This window comes from Argopecten irradians, chromosome 7 (genome assembly GCF_041381155.1).
Source record: "Argopecten irradians isolate NY chromosome 7, Ai_NY, whole genome shotgun sequence".
Taxonomy (NCBI): Eukaryota; Metazoa; Mollusca; class Bivalvia; order Pectinida; family Pectinidae; genus Argopecten; species Argopecten irradians.
Genome location: NC_091140.1, coordinates 7,590,295 through 7,607,724, shown reverse-complemented (window position 1 = coordinate 7,607,724; position 17,430 = coordinate 7,590,295). Strand labels below are relative to the sequence as shown.

General features: G+C 32.0%; 1 pseudogene; it reads right to left on the bottom strand.

Moving 5' to 3' along the window:
- Positions 1-1,265: 1,265 nt before the first annotated feature.
- LOC138327435 (uncharacterized) lies at positions 1,266-13,335 on the bottom strand (annotated as a pseudogene).
- Positions 13,336-17,430: the final 4,095 nt, after the last annotated feature.

Here is a 17,430-nt window from a genome sequence, read left to right as displayed (position 1 = left end):
GAAAATTTTCCGCTACCCTTCGCGTTTTCTAAAACATTCAGGCACGTAATGCTCAAACCTTTAATAATGAAAATTCAATACACACGAACTACACTAGAAATGTCCACCAATGGATTATACTATTTCAAAAAATGTTTCTTAAAAGATTAATTTGTTTATATATCTTCAATTCATTATTATTTTGAGTTACACAACAATGTGCCGATGGTGTGAATCCGGTATGTTCAGATCGAGCTGGGTTGCAAAATGGTATGACGAAAGTATCATTTCTTAATGCGGGTAACTTTAAATCGAAAAATTACCGTGTACAGCTTTTAAATCACCAAAATACATTGTAAAACTCATCTCAGCCATTCCAAATCATATTTTTGTCCCGGGTGAAACTTACGAACCCCCCCAAACACCAAAATCTCGCGCCAGCGAATCTCTCAAAATCAACAAAATGCATCGTAAAACTCATCACAATCATTCTAAATCGTAATATTTTTTCCAGTGGACACCCCGGACCCCCCAAACTCGCACGCTTATTTGCGTATTCATTAATTTCCTGTTTCCACTGTCTATAGATGTGTATAAGGATTATATATAATGATATAAGAAACAAGAGGCCCAAAGGGCCTTAACGGTCATCTGACTACCTTGGCAATAGTAAAATTAATTATATATGGTGTCACTTTGTCAGGACCATGTCAGGATCATTTTCAATTTCTTTCAACAAATTTTATTTCAAACAAGAGGCCCAAGGGCCTTAACATATAGGAAATTAATTAGATAAAGTGTCATGGTAGCCATTCTTCGACTTGTGATCAACCAGAGATGTAACAATACTTTGTCAGGACCATGTCAGGATCATTTCATGCAATTCTCAATTGATGTAGAAATGCTTACTTTATATAAAGAAACTCGTTAACTTGCCGCTACCCAAATTGGTAAACTTTTGAAAAAAATGTTAAAATTTTTAAACGAACATGTATGCTTGAATCCAGATTTTGCTTTTAACATTCCACAAAGAGATGCCTCCAAATTTTATGATTTGTTTACTTGTCTACAATGCATATATTTTAAATAGAGAGCTTTGAAGCATGTCCGGTCCAGTCCTGTATTTCAGTAGTTTTTAGTACCCAAAATGGTACACCACCATATAAGAAGCCACTCAATTGATACAAATGTTTTTATAGACACCATAAGGTACTCTGAACATAACAAGAAGACTCTTCACACGAAAAAAATAGTTCAAACAATCTGTTTGGGGCGAAAAATGCAAATTTCCGGAAAGAGCCTCAAAGTCCACATTTTAACTATTTTTTCGTAAATATTCTTCTTGTCATTTTCAGAGTACCTTATAGTGTATATAAGAGCACTTGTATCAATTAAAATGTCTTCTTATATGCTATATTTGTGATCCGCCATTTAAACAGCCATTTGCATTTACAACAATAGGCTCCTGCGCTATTCGCTGGTCCGATTTTGCCAAACAAACTGTTGGAGTACCTGGCATAGTCACTACTGAACACGATAGCATGTTTATTTGGTGCCATCAATGCAATTCACACGAGTTCTATGTCTTCTCCAGAAATATACATTTTTCTCTTTTTTTACTGAAATTTACAAGCAGCTTCACAAATTACTTATCAACAGTAAGACTGACAGTTAGTCAGGGTATATACCAACAATTAATGAAATTAGTTCTGTTCAATAGCAGCACAGTAATGCGTTTTAGGCTTGCAAAATATCACTGGTTAAAGCCATTACATGAACCTTAAGGAAATTTCAAACATTTTTTAGTGGCTTTAAGTCACATAGCTGTCAAAAATATCCCATTCAGCAATGTTGTTTTCCGTGTTTGAATATGTATAGTGTCTTTAGGGTTGTCGCACGATGTCTTTTCACAAATGTTTTCATAATTTCATTATTCTCATGTTGAAATAGAGATAATAAGCAACAGGAAAGAATATGACATATAAAAATTGACACAGTTACTGTTAAGCACCTTAATATTTGTTGAGGACAGTAAGTGTCAATATAGATTGTAAACTGAACAATTCTGCTTCATATGCAATGTATATTAAAAGTATACTAATTTGGGTAGCGTACCAATTTGGGTAGCGTCACGTGAGTTTTCTCTGCAACGGAAGGCAAAAAACGAGAAAATGTATGTCTTGATTACCTCAAGGGCTTAACATTATTTTCAAATCCACAATACTTGCTTCAAATTAACAGCATATTTGAAACTACTTTTTTCCAAAATATCATGATATCGCCGTAAAAATGAGGCATGTTTATAAATCAAAAACGAATATCCTTTCTCCAAACCTTTACCAACAAGAAAATAATTGGCATATTTTCCATTAAAACATCTTTTTTACTGTAAACTTGCTAATATTTGCAGGCGTTTTATTTTCCCAACATTTGTAAAAGGTAGCATATACAGCCCAGCCTGTCATATCAATGATGCTTAGGAACCCGTCAAAGATGATTCGCGGAAATAAGTGTTAAAGTGGTCTTATTTAGGGCGTGAACATTATACATAGGATGGTCGTTAATCAATATGTAGTTGAACAACTACTCATACTGGTGGATTTATATCATAGCTAAATAGATAAAAGTCCATCTTGTACATCTCCTGGATCTGAGATAGGATACGTTTAGGCATAACTTTGTATGCCTCTACTAACGCTTGTCTCCGCTGCGCCTTTCGTTCTGTGCTTGATAGCGGGTGGGTTGTCATCTCTGATAAAACAGCCTTGGTGATTGTCTCAAGGTTAACACTGTTTTCATCCTTAAATGTTGATATCGGAAACGGTTTATCAGTTTTAATGTAGCCCTGGATCTTAAACCCTTCCCACATTTTCATGAAGAAGGCAAGTTTGTTGTTACAACAGGCTTGCATCGTTTTACTGTCATGATCGTTCCACATGGTTTCTATAACGCCCTCCATTGCCTTATTGGTACCAGACCCGTGAAACATGTTGGTCAGGGTGGCTTTGACATCGTTACTGATGTCCAGCTGACTCATGATGTATTCTGTGTCCTTGGTCAATGTCTCTTGCTTTATAACATACTGATATTCAACATCACAAACCCTACATAAGGTGTACACAGGACACCAGTGACGGTTAATTTTAGCTCCCTGAAGAGCTTTTGTTGTCTCACTGTCTACAAAATCCTGGAATGATACATCGTATCCACACTTACCGGCGTCTGTCATGAAGTATCCTTTACCCAGTGATCGGGCGAGGGCTTGTGCGGTTTGTGGAAATCTCAACAAAAAGAATTTATCTATAAATGCAGAAAATAATCTGGAGTAGGGGTCCCGGGAAACAACGACTCCTTTTGTACCAAGTGGCTGGGGATGAGGCGGCATATGTTTGGTCAGCCCACTACTTAATCCATGAATCTTACTTCTTGAGATACCGAAAGCTTCGGCGGCTGGTAATCCCTTGTCGACTATTAAAAAACACGATTGCCCAAAATGTACTTCCTGCCTTTGCGACCTTACAGACACTTATATTCAGGTTCTGTGATTGAAAGAAAAGTGCCTGGCCTTGTTGGTATTTAATTCTATAATACTCTTTTCGAGTTGATTGGTAACAGCCCTTCTGTAAGTGACTAGTGCGATTTGTCCACACATCTATCTTTCCCGAGTCAGCATACTGGGCACTCATTTTGATCTGGTCTTGCTTGAACTCCTGATCTGAAAACAGCAGAGTATGTCTATAAACAAATATAAAAATGATAGCAAGACCAAAGTGGGTCTTTAAAAAATATCAAAAAGGTAGTCAGGCCAATTATTCTGCAGCTACATATGTAGCTCATCTCAAAGAATATTCCCCATCTGTCAATAACGATTGTACTACATAACAACAATAAACTGCACTACATCAATACAATGTAATGTACTACATAACTACAATGCAATACACTACATAATCACAATTTACTGTACTACATAACTACAATGTAATGACCTATATAGTTGCAATGTAATGCACTACATAACAACAATGCAATGTACTACATAACTACAATGTAATGTACTAGAAAACCACCATGTAATGTACTACATAACTACAATGTACTGTACTACATAACTACAATCTACTGTAGTACATAACTACAATTTAATATACTAGATAACCACAATGTAATGTACTACATAACTACAATGTACTGTACTACATAACTACAATTTACTGTAGTACATAACTACAATGTAATGTACTATATAACTGCAATGTAATGTACTATATAACTACAATGTAATGCACTACAAAACTACAATGCAATGTACTACATAACTACAATGCAATGTACTACATAACTACAACATAATGTACTATATAACTACAATGCAATGTACTACATAACTACAATGTAACGTACTACATAACTACAACAAAATGTACTATATAACTGCAATGTAATGTACTACATTGCTACAATGTTATGTACTACATAACTACAATTTATTGTACTACATAACTACAATGTTATGCACTACATAACTACAATGCAATGTACTACATAACTACAATGTAATGCACTACATAACTGCAATGCAATGTACTACATAACTACAATGTAATGTACTACATAATTACAACAAAATGTACTACATTACTGCAATGTAATGTACTACATAATTACAATGTTATGTGCTACATAACTACAATGTAATGCACTACATAACTACAATGCAATGTACTATATAACTGCAATGTAATGTACTATATAACTACAACATAATGTACTATATAACTGCAATGTAATGTACTACATAACTACAATGTTATGTACTACATAACAACAATTTATTATACTACATAACTACAATGTAATACACTACATAATTACAATGCAATGTACTACATTATAACAATGTTATACACTACATAACTACAATGTACTATGAATTACTACAATGCAATGTACTACATAACTACAAAATAATGCATTACATAACAACAATACAATGTGCTACATAACTACAATGTAATGTACTACATAACTACAATGCAATGTACTACATAACTAAAATGTAATGCACTACATAACTACAATGTCATGTGTTACATAACTACAATACAATGTACTACATAACTACAATGCAATGTACTACATAACAACAATACAATGTGCTACATAACTATAATGTAATGTACAACATAACTACAATGCAATGTACTACATAACTACAATGTAATGCACTACATAACTACAATGTAATGTACTACATAACTACAATACGATGTACTACATAGCTACAAAATAATGCATTACATAACAACAATACAATGTGCTACATAACTTCAATGTAATGCACTACATAACTACAATGCAATGTACTACATAACTAAAATGTACTGTACTACATAACTACAATCTACTATAGTACATAACTATAATTTAATATACTAGATAACCACAATGTAATGTACTACATAACTACCATGTACTGTACTAAATAACTACAATTTACTGTAGTACATAACTACAATGTAATGTACTATATAACTGCAATGTAATGTACTATATAACTAAAATGTAATGCACTACATAACTACAATGCAATGTACTACATAATCACAATGTAATGTACTACATAACTACAACATAATGTACTATATAACTACGATTTACTGTAGTACATAACTACAATGTAATGTACTGTATAACAGCAATGTAATGTACTACATAACTAAAATGTACTATACATTACTACAATGCAATGTACTACATAACTACAAAATAATGCATTACATAACAACAATACAATGTGCTACATAACTAAAATGCAATGTGCTTCATAACCACAATGTCATGTGCTACATAACTACAATACAATGTACTATATAACTACAATACAATGTACTACATAACTACAATGTAATGTACTACATAACTACAACAAAATGTACTATATAACTGCAATGTAATGTACTACATAGCTACAATGTTATGTACTACATAACTACAATTTATTGTACTACATAACTACAATGTTATGCACTACATAACTACAATGCAATGTACTACATAACTACAATGTAATGCACTACATAACTGCAATGCAATGTACTACATAACTACAATGTAATGTACTACATAATTACAACAAAATGTACTACATAACTGCAATGTAATGTACTACATAATTACAATGTTATGTGCTACATAACTACAATGTAATGCACTACATAACTACAATACAATGTACTATATAACTGCAATGTAATGTACTATATAACTACAACATAATGTACTATATAACTGCAATGTAATGTACTACATAACTACAATGTTATGTACTACATAACAACAATTTATTATACTACTTAACTACAATGTAATCCACTACATAACTACAATGCAATGTACTACATAACTACAATGCAATGTACTACATAACTACAATGTGATGTACTACATAACTACAATGCAATGTACTACACAACTACAAAATAATGCATTACATAACAACAATACAATGTGCTACATAACTAAAATGCAATGTACTTCATAACCACAATGTCATGTGCTACATAACTACAATACAATGTACTATATAACTACAATACAATGTACTACATAACTACAATGCAATGTACTACATAACTAAAATGTAATGCACTACATAACTACAATGTCATGTGTTACATAACTACAATACAATGTACTACATAACTACAATATAATGTGCTACATACCTATAATGTAATGTACAACATAACTACAATGCAATGTACTACATAACTACAGTGTAATGCACTACATAACTACAATGTAATGTATTACATAACTACAATGCAATGTACTACATAACTAAAATGTAATGTACTACATAACTACAATCTACTATAGTACATAACTATAATTTAATATACTAGATAACCACAATGTAATGTACTACATAACTACCATGTACTGTACTACATAACTACAATTTACTGTAGTACATAACTACAATGTAATGTACTATATAACTGCAATGTAATGTACTATATAACTAAAATGTAATGCACTACATAACGACAATGCAATGCACTACATAACCACAATGTAATGTACTATATAACTACAACATAATGTACTATATAACTACAATTTACTGTAGTACATAACTACAATGTAATGTAATATATAACTGCAATGTAATGTACTACATAACTAAAATGTACTATACATAACTACAATGCAATGTACTACATAACAACAATGTAATGTACTACATTACTACAATGCAATGTACTACATAACTACAAAGTAATGTACTACATAACAACAATACAATGTGCTACATAACTAAAATGCAATGTACTTCATAACTACAATGTAATGCACTACATAATACAACGCAATGTACTACATAACTACAATGCAATGTACTACATAACTACAATGTGATGTACTACATAACTACAATGCAATGTACTACATAACTACAAAGTAATACATTACATAACAGCAATACAATGTGTTACATAACTACAATGCAATATACTTCATAACTGCAATGTCATGTGCTACATATCTACAATACAATGTACTACAATGTGCTACATAACTATAATGTAATGTACAACATAACTACAATGCAATGTACTACATAAATAAAATGTAATGCACTACATTACTACAATGTCTTGTGTTACATAACTACAATACAATGTACTACATAACTACAATACAATGTACTACATAACTACAATGCGATGTACTACATAACAACAATACAATGTGCTACATAACTATAATGTAATGTACAACATAACTACAATGCAATGTAATACATAACTACAATGTAATGCACTACATAACTACAATGTAATGTACTACATAACTACAATACGATGTACTACATAGCTACAAAATAATGCATAACATAACAACAACACAATGTGCTACATAACTACAATGTAATGTACTACATAACTACAATGTAATGTACTATATAACTGCAATGTAATGTACTATATAACTAAAATGTAATGCACTACATAACTACAATGCAATGTACTACATAACTACAATGTAATGTACTACATAACTACAACATAATGTGCAATATAACTACAATTTACTGTAGTACATAACTACAATGTAATGTACTATATAACTGCAATGTAATGTACTACATAACTAAAATGTACTATACATAACTACAATGCAATGTACTACATAACTACAATGTAATATACTACATTACTACAATGCAATGTGCTACATAACTACAATGCAATGCACTTCATAACTACAATGTAATGCACTACATAACTACAATGCAATGTACTACATAACTACAATGCAATGTACTACATAACTACAATGTGATGTACTACATAACTACAATGCAATGTACTACATAACTACAAACTAATGCATTACATAACAACAATACAATGTGCTACATAACTACAATGCAATGCACTACATTACTACAATGTATTGTGTTACATAACTTCAATACAATGTACGACATAACTACAATACAATGTACTACATAACTACAATGCGATGTACTACATAACAACAATACAATGTGCTACATAACTATAATGTAATGTACAACATAACTACAATGCAATGTAATACATAACTACAATGTAATGCACTACATAACTACAATGTAATGTACTACATAACTACAATACGATGTACTACATAGCTACAAAATAATGCAAAACATAACAACAACACAATGTGCTACATAACTACAATGTAATGTACTACATAACTACAATGTAATGTACTATATAACTGCAATGTAATGTACTATATAACTAAAATGTAATGCACTACATAACTACAATGCAATGTACTACATAACTACAATGTAATGTACTACATAACTACAACATAATGTGCAATATAACTACAATTTACTGTAGTACATAACTACAATGTAATGTACTATATAACTGCAATGTAATGTACTACATAACTAAAATGTACTATACATAACTACAATGCAATGTACTACATAACTACAATGTAATATACTACATTACTACAATGCAATGTGCTACATAACTACAATGCAATGTACTTCATAACTACAATGTAATGCACTACATAACTACAATGCAATGTACTACATAACTACAATGCAATGTACTACATAACTACAATGTGATGTACTACATAACTACAATGCAATGTACTACATAACTACAATACAATGTACTACATAACTACAATGTGATGTACTACATAACTACAATACAATGTACTACATAACTACAATGCAATGTACTACATAACTACAATGTGATGTACTACATAACTACAATACAATGTACTACATAACTACAATGCAATGTACTACATAACTACAAAATAATGCATTACATAACAACAATACAATGTGCTACATAACTACAATGCAATGTACTTCATAACTATAATATCATTTGCTACATAACTACAATACAATGTACTACATAACTACAATACAATGTACTACATAACTACAATGCGATGTACTACATAACAACAATACAATGTGCTACATAACTATAATGTAATGTACAACATAACTACAATGCAATGTAATACATAACTACAATGTAATGCACTACATAACTACAATGTAATGTACTACATAACTACAATACGATGTACTACATAGCTACAAAATAATGCAAAACATAACAACAACACAATGTGCTACATAACTACAATGTAATGTACTACATAACTACAATGTAATGTACTATATAACTGCAATGTAATGTACTATATAACTAAAATGTAATGCACTACATAACTACAATGCAATGTACTACATAACTACAATGTAATGTACTACATAACTACAACATAATGTGCAATATAACTACAATTTACTGTAGTACATAACTACAATGTAATGTACTATATAACTGCAATGTAATGTACTACATAACTAAAATGTACTATACATAACTACAATGCAATGTACTACATAACTACAATGTAATATACTACATTACTACAATGCAATGTGCTACATAACTACAATGCAATGTACTTCATAACTACAATGTAATGCACTACATAACTACAATGCAATGTACTACATAACTACAATGCAATGTACTACATAACTACAATGTGATGTACTACATAACTACAATGCAATGTACTACATAACTACAAAATAATGCATTACATAACAACAATACAATGTGCTACATAACTACAATGCAATGTACTTCATAACTATAATATCATTTGCTACATAACTACAATACAATGTACTACATAACTACAATACAATGTACTACATAACTACAATGCGATGTACTGCATAACACCAATACAATGTGCTACATAACTATAATGTAATGTACAACATAACTACAATGCAATGTACTACATTATAACAATGTAATACACTACATAACTACAATGTACTATGTATAACTACAATGCAATGTACTACTTAACTACAAAATAATGCATTACATAACAACAATACAATGTGCTACATAACTACAATGTAATGTACTACATAACTACAATGCAATGTACTACATAACTAAAATGTAATGCACTACATAACTACAATGTCATGTGCTAAATAACTACAATACAATGTACTACATAACTACAATACAATGTACTACATAACTACAATGCGATGTACTACATAACAACAATACAATGTTTTACATAACTATAATGTAATGTCCAACATAACTACAATGCAATGTACTACATAACTACAATGTAATGTACTACATAACTACAATACGATGTACTACATAACTACAATTTATTGTACTACATAACTACAATGTTATGTACTACATAACTACAATTTATTGTACTACATAACTACAATGTAATGGACTTCATAACTACAATGTAATGTACTACATAACTACAATATTCTGTAAACCCGCATGGTGTTTGCGCGCGATTAACTTTCTCATATTTTACGAACGATAAGAAATCGCCAAAATAGATATCAACGATTTGTTTTAAACCAAACTAATGTAGAATCACAAGAAGCTCTATCGATGAATTAGATATCAATCAACAAATCGTTCCGCAGGTCAGCGCGAAATTAGGTCGGTTTACAGTATTCTGGATATTGTATTTCAGACGTATTTACACTTGTTTATGTAGCGTACTTCAGTTGTATGTAGCACGTTTCAGCAGCATGAAAAGTATAAGGAAAATGGAAAAGATTCAGGAACGTGCCTTGAGATTTATATACCAGGACTACACGTCAACATTTAAACATATTTTAGAAATATCTGGAAATGATTTTTTACATGTTAAGAGACTTCGAGATATGGCCTGCGAGGTTTTTAAGATAGTTAACAAGATCTCTCCTGAATATGTCCAGGACTTGATAACAATCAAACAATCATCTTTTTATAATTTCAGACAAGACAGAAAAGCAGACATCAAAAAAACTAACACGGTTAAGTATGGTCATAAATCATTTTCTTTTGAGGCTGCTCGGGTGTGGAACAGTCTTCCAAATGAATTCCGAAGAGTTCGGAGTTTAAGAATGTAGTCTCATGATAAAGGAGATAGATCATGATTTTTTCATGCAGACGCTTAAGTTATGACAGTGTCCCAAGCTCTTCAAGCATTTGAAATGACCGCGATTTGATTAATATCCCCTTTTCTGAAGTTTGAATTCATGAATAAATTATTTTATTAGTTTTAAAAAGAACAATACTAATTATCCCATTAACCTTATATTGCTATTTAATGATATATATATATTGATTAAACATTGTTATTCATTTTAAAACTAAAAGTATTGACATCTAGATTATATTGTAACAGGAAAACCTACAGTGAATGTATAAAAAGTATATATAATAAGGGAGATAACTCTATTGTGTTTGACGTCGTTTTCAATGAAAAATGAAGGTTTTATGGTGCTAAAAATGCTCTATTTTGAAACATTGTGGTTCAATTTTCTTGAAAATTGACTGAAAAAAAGCAACTATGTCACTTTTTAGCCTATTACTTTTCTAAAAAAAATTGAACTTCACAATTTTGACCTATTCTCATTTTTGTGAGAATGTTTTAGGTAATTTACATGCATCTTTTTTACCTGATTTCCACCAAAAATTATCACTAAAAATTAATTATGACGAGAAGTAAAGCATTTTTTCTTGAAAAAGCATTGAGATATATCATATCAATTAGGCAATACATATATCATAGAACATTTTGTTAAAGATTTTTATTTGCGGGTCGGATTTAGTGCAGACTAATGCTGTTTTTTTCATGTTTAGAAACTACTCAAAAAAGACAAATTTGAATATTGATTTAGAAAAAATAGATGGTTCAATTTCTTCGAAACTTTGACAGAAGATGCATAACAACATATTTACTTCATAAAACAAATATAAAAAATATTGAACTACGGGAAAAATTTTGAGGAATGTGAGACTACCACCTTAAAAGACTGATCCACACCTGGGACGGCCAGATTCGTCAGCGTGCCATTTGTCTGTCTTTTGCATAATGACCGCTCGTGTCATGCTTTGCTGCCTTGTAATTCTCCTGTGTATAGTTACATGTGCATATTTCTTTTTTCCTGTGTTCTGTATCATTCTGTATTACGCAGCTTGTGTATACACTATATGTATCTGCTAAAGCTTTGTCGTTTATTTATCACTAGTCTATGTTTATGACACTTTGTCTTTTATATATTATGGTCTTAATTTTGCTTTCTACGATCTCAAATTAAAATGCTTCCTTTTAAATCACACTATATTAGTGTATAATCTGTCAATTTTTACTTTTTGCTATGTTAGCATTATAAGTACATTACACTTATCTGATAGTGTTTTAATCCCTACCTTTAGTAACACAGTGTTTGTACAAATTCGAGTGTTCATGTTTAACTAACGTCTTTGTTTTTACCCTTTAATTTCTGTGATATATATATACAAACCTATTCTTGTGATTTTCCATATTTTGATATAAGTTTTATGTTGTTAACAATGCATATATAATTTTGTTTGTCGCGATAATAGCTCACAAGAGCTAATGTTATTTGTAAGAAATATGCGACTTCAAATATTGTATTGTATTGTATTGGTTACTGTAATGGTTACATAATTACACCTGTAAATAAAGTGTATTTCAGTTGTATTTATTACGGTCAACTGTTACATAATTACACCCGTATATATATATATATATATGTATACTCACCGTCCTGATATACAGGTCCAATAAGGTAAAATGTAGATATGAAGATCACAGATACACATCCCGCGATCACACACCTGTATCTACCTGTTCCTATCGTCATTTTAACCCTGTATAGTGGTAGTATCAACAGTCTCACCGCACTTCTGTCAGCAAATGAGCAAGCAATATAGTTTGACTCTTGAATAATGACAATATACTGTATATCACTCAGCGACAAAGCAGTTACACGGGCGATAAATCGACGGTTGTTTCCAAATCTTATCACTGTCATTATCCCAGGCTGTTGCGGCTGATAACTGATAGGCTTAAAACTAAGCCTTATTGATGGAACCAGCGCTGTAAAGGGTTTCCATTGAATTCGTACTGTTTTTGTGTGACGTGTCAACGAGCTTTAGTCGATTTTGGATTTTCTTAGTCCTCAGTGTGTGCATTATTAATATGCACTTGTCCATAAAGATGCGTTTTCCTCATGCACATATATTGTACCACACCAGTAACATCTATGGTTCATAGAAAACTACATTATATCCCCCTGAGTGTACTTCTGTGTACATTTGCTGATGCTAATACTTAGTTTGTTGTTTTACAACCAGCTACTACCATAGGGAAGCAAAAATGATATAAATGTATAAATCAAATCATACTAGATTTGTCCAGTCAAGAAAAGATTACAAAATATACAAGATTTGTCCAGTCTGACAAGATTTTTCCAGTCTAAAGAGATTCTTACTCTAGAATTGTCGAGTCTTACTCTAGATTTGTCGAGCCTTACTCTAGATTTGTCCAGTCTTACTAGATTTGTTGAGTCTTTATTAATAGCCTTGTCGAAGATAACTCTATATTTGTTGAGTCTTACTAGATTTGTCGATTCTTACCCTAGATTTCTCAAGTCTTGCTATATTTGCCGAGTCTTACTAGATTTTTCGTGTCTATCACGTCCTTCTGCGTTGTCAAATTATGCTAGGTTTACACTATGTTCCCGGCAGCCACGGCAGCCCCGTTTCAGACCACCGTGGACAAAATGTGGTGACCGCGAGACAACGTGAGACAACGCAGAAGGACGTGATAGACAAACGTGAACGGTCGTGATTACCGTGGATGCCGTGCCAGATTTTTAAACTGTCAAAAAATTTGCCACGGCAGTCACGGTACAGATGGTGAACGCCACAGGACGTAATAAAACGGCATTGACGTAACAAAACGTAACAGCGCGTACGAGGCCGTAACAAAACTTCCAGACGGTCCGTGGTGGAACGGGCAGCAAGCACGTTCCCGGGAATCTCACGGTGATTTCAAGTTTTGTGACGTTCTGTTGCGTTTTTTCCACGTTTTGCCAAGGTTGATGCAGATTGGCTGCACGTTTTGTGCCGTTTTGTCAAGGTTTGTCAAGGTTTTGACGGCAAGCCAAGGTGGATGATGACCGTTTCGATACGTTCTGTCAAGGCACATCACGGCTTGTAGCGATTGAAAGCCCGACGTGATACGGCGTGTTACGTCTTATTACGGTCTTACGTTGCAACCAATATCTGATGAAGTATCATTGCCTGGCCTGGTGCATTTTGCTACTTTTTGGAATTATTTGTTTTAATAGATAGAAATAGTCATTATCAAACACATTTAAACCATCAAATTATACGAAACCTATTATTGTAAAAGGCAGATTAAGTGATAACAATTACAGAAAAAAAAATGCGTAGAAACACTTAGCTATAATAATTATATATTTCTTTTAACACATTTTGTAACTAAACGTGTTTGAAATGACATTTTCGGCAATAAATATTGTTTCATTTGCTCCAAAAAAGCCCGTAATCAAGCTTTCATCCTTAGTAAGCCTTGGCGGACCGTGAAAAACGTATCGGAGCTTGATCAAAACGTGTAAAACGTAGCAGACCTCATCAGATCGTAACAGGACTAGAGAGAACGTAGTGGTATCCTTGATAGACCGATGTACCTTTAACCTCCGGGAACAGCACTTTCCCCTATATCCACGGTCTACCACGTAATCCGTAAAAGACCGTGGCAAAACTTCACAAGACCTAGCTCAACTTGAATACAGAGACGAAAATAGCCAAAATTCCACGGCGCACCACGTTTCGGGAAAACGGGGCTACCGTGGTCGCCGGGAACATAGTGTAAACCTAGCATTAGTCTAGAGTTGTCGAGTCTTACTAGATTTGTCGAGTTTTACTAGCTTGATTACCTAATTTTTTCAATCACATTTAATCGAAGTATCTTAGGAGAACCCCCTTGAGCATTGTCACGATTTTTCAACGTGCATGTAATATGTATGATAATGTAAATAAAACATGTTACATGATACATGTATGTACATAATGTATGCAGTGCGCCCTCGAAAATCACTACTTTCCGTTTATAAAATATCGACGATATATAAAATATAACAAGACACGGATCCTACAATTACATACACTGTACCTACAGCTGTAATTAGTAATATCGAGGTTAAAGGTGCCGTATTTTGCATACTCACGAATAAAAAAAGAGTTTTTAATATTTTATTCATCACCACAAACACCAGCTTTTTGAGAGTAATAATACTTACAATGTACAGGTGTTAATTTTACCAATGCCAAAAATCAGTATATTTTTATCTACAACATAGTGAAATAAATAACGACAGCCCATGAAGACAGATTGTGGTCTACAATTCCATTTCACATTTTTGCAGGGTTATTAGTAAATGTTATTTGATTTCTGCATGTATGTTTCCATATAATCATAAATAAGTCATAAAAACCGTAAAAATGTTACAGTACATTATAAATTCTGTGTTGTAAATAATGTTTAGAAGGCATCATACATATTTGTCTGTCCATTTGAATGGTTTCTAAAGCTTTTAAAATCCATCAAACCTTATGGTTTTCAATAGATTACTGAATAAAAATAGTATGTCAAAATGTTCGCCCAGTTACAGCACATATAAGCATGTATATATAACTTAAAAAATAGATGAAATGTGGCCAGATGCCTTGTAAAGGAAAGAAATCTCTTGAGGACAAACATGGATTAAAGAACGAAAAATGGTGAGTTTAAAAATACAGTACAGTATAGCAATGCGCGACGCTAATCATAATAATTTTATAAACATATATATCGTATAAGCTCTCGAATAAATTATGCAAAATCCTGCATTCTGACAATTTTATAAACGCATTTTCTAGCAAATAATTGAAGCAATTTAGGTATGTTTATCTATTGTTTTCATGTCTAGCGTCATATTTTCCATTTTGTTACTTACATAATCGCAATACCACAGCCTATTTTTGTCCATGGGCATAAAGCGAAGATGTTAATAAATCTTGAATTCTGAAGAGTTCATGTACACATTTTCCAAATAATCGAACTCATGTTAACATGTTAGTTTATTATTTTTTTGACGTCTAATGTCATATTTAGAATTATAGTTACAGAATTGCAATGCCTAAAATCTGAATATTTATAGAGGCACGAAGTAAAGAAAAAAGGGTGGGGGTCTGGGGGACGCATATTTTAGGTTTTCATACGACTAATAAAAATGTATTTGAACTTTTTTTAAATACCAGTTTTTACTTCTAATTCTATGCATTATTATTTGACATTATCGTCCCCCTCTCCCCCTCTCTTTTTCCCCCTCTCTTTTTCCCCCTCTCTTTTTCCCCCTTTTACACTGTGATCCTTTTAACAGTCTAAAATTGTTTTACTATTAATGGACTGTAGAAAACAGTATCCGTTTACATGTATGGCAATGACATTTGATAATTTGTAAGGATATCGAGATAAAACCTGCAAAATGAGTATTAATGACAAAAAATTATCTAACATATAATAAAAAAGCTTGGGGTATGGAGTTTACAGTTTTTAAGGAATATATTGTAAATACTTGAAGGGATTTACCTTTTAAACGATGGGGATAAAACCTTAGCTAATAAGGAAAATAAATAATATAATTATTGCATTGCGCCTGGATACATGTACATGTGTGTACCACAAAGTCGAATGTACTTATATTTTGAATAATAACTTCAAACGGTAAAGGTAGAAAATGGAGCTTTCTGTCTTATTCTCACTTGTTATCTTATTCCTTCTTTTTTTCTGTCTCCCTTCTTTTCCTTCCTTCCCCTCTTTCTTTTCCCCTTTCCTTTTTTCTTCCACCTATTTTATATATTTTTGTATATTAAATGTTATATTTTGTAAGAAAAGGGAATTTAAAATCAAATGTCTAAAATAAAACTTTTTACAAAAATCACAGATTTT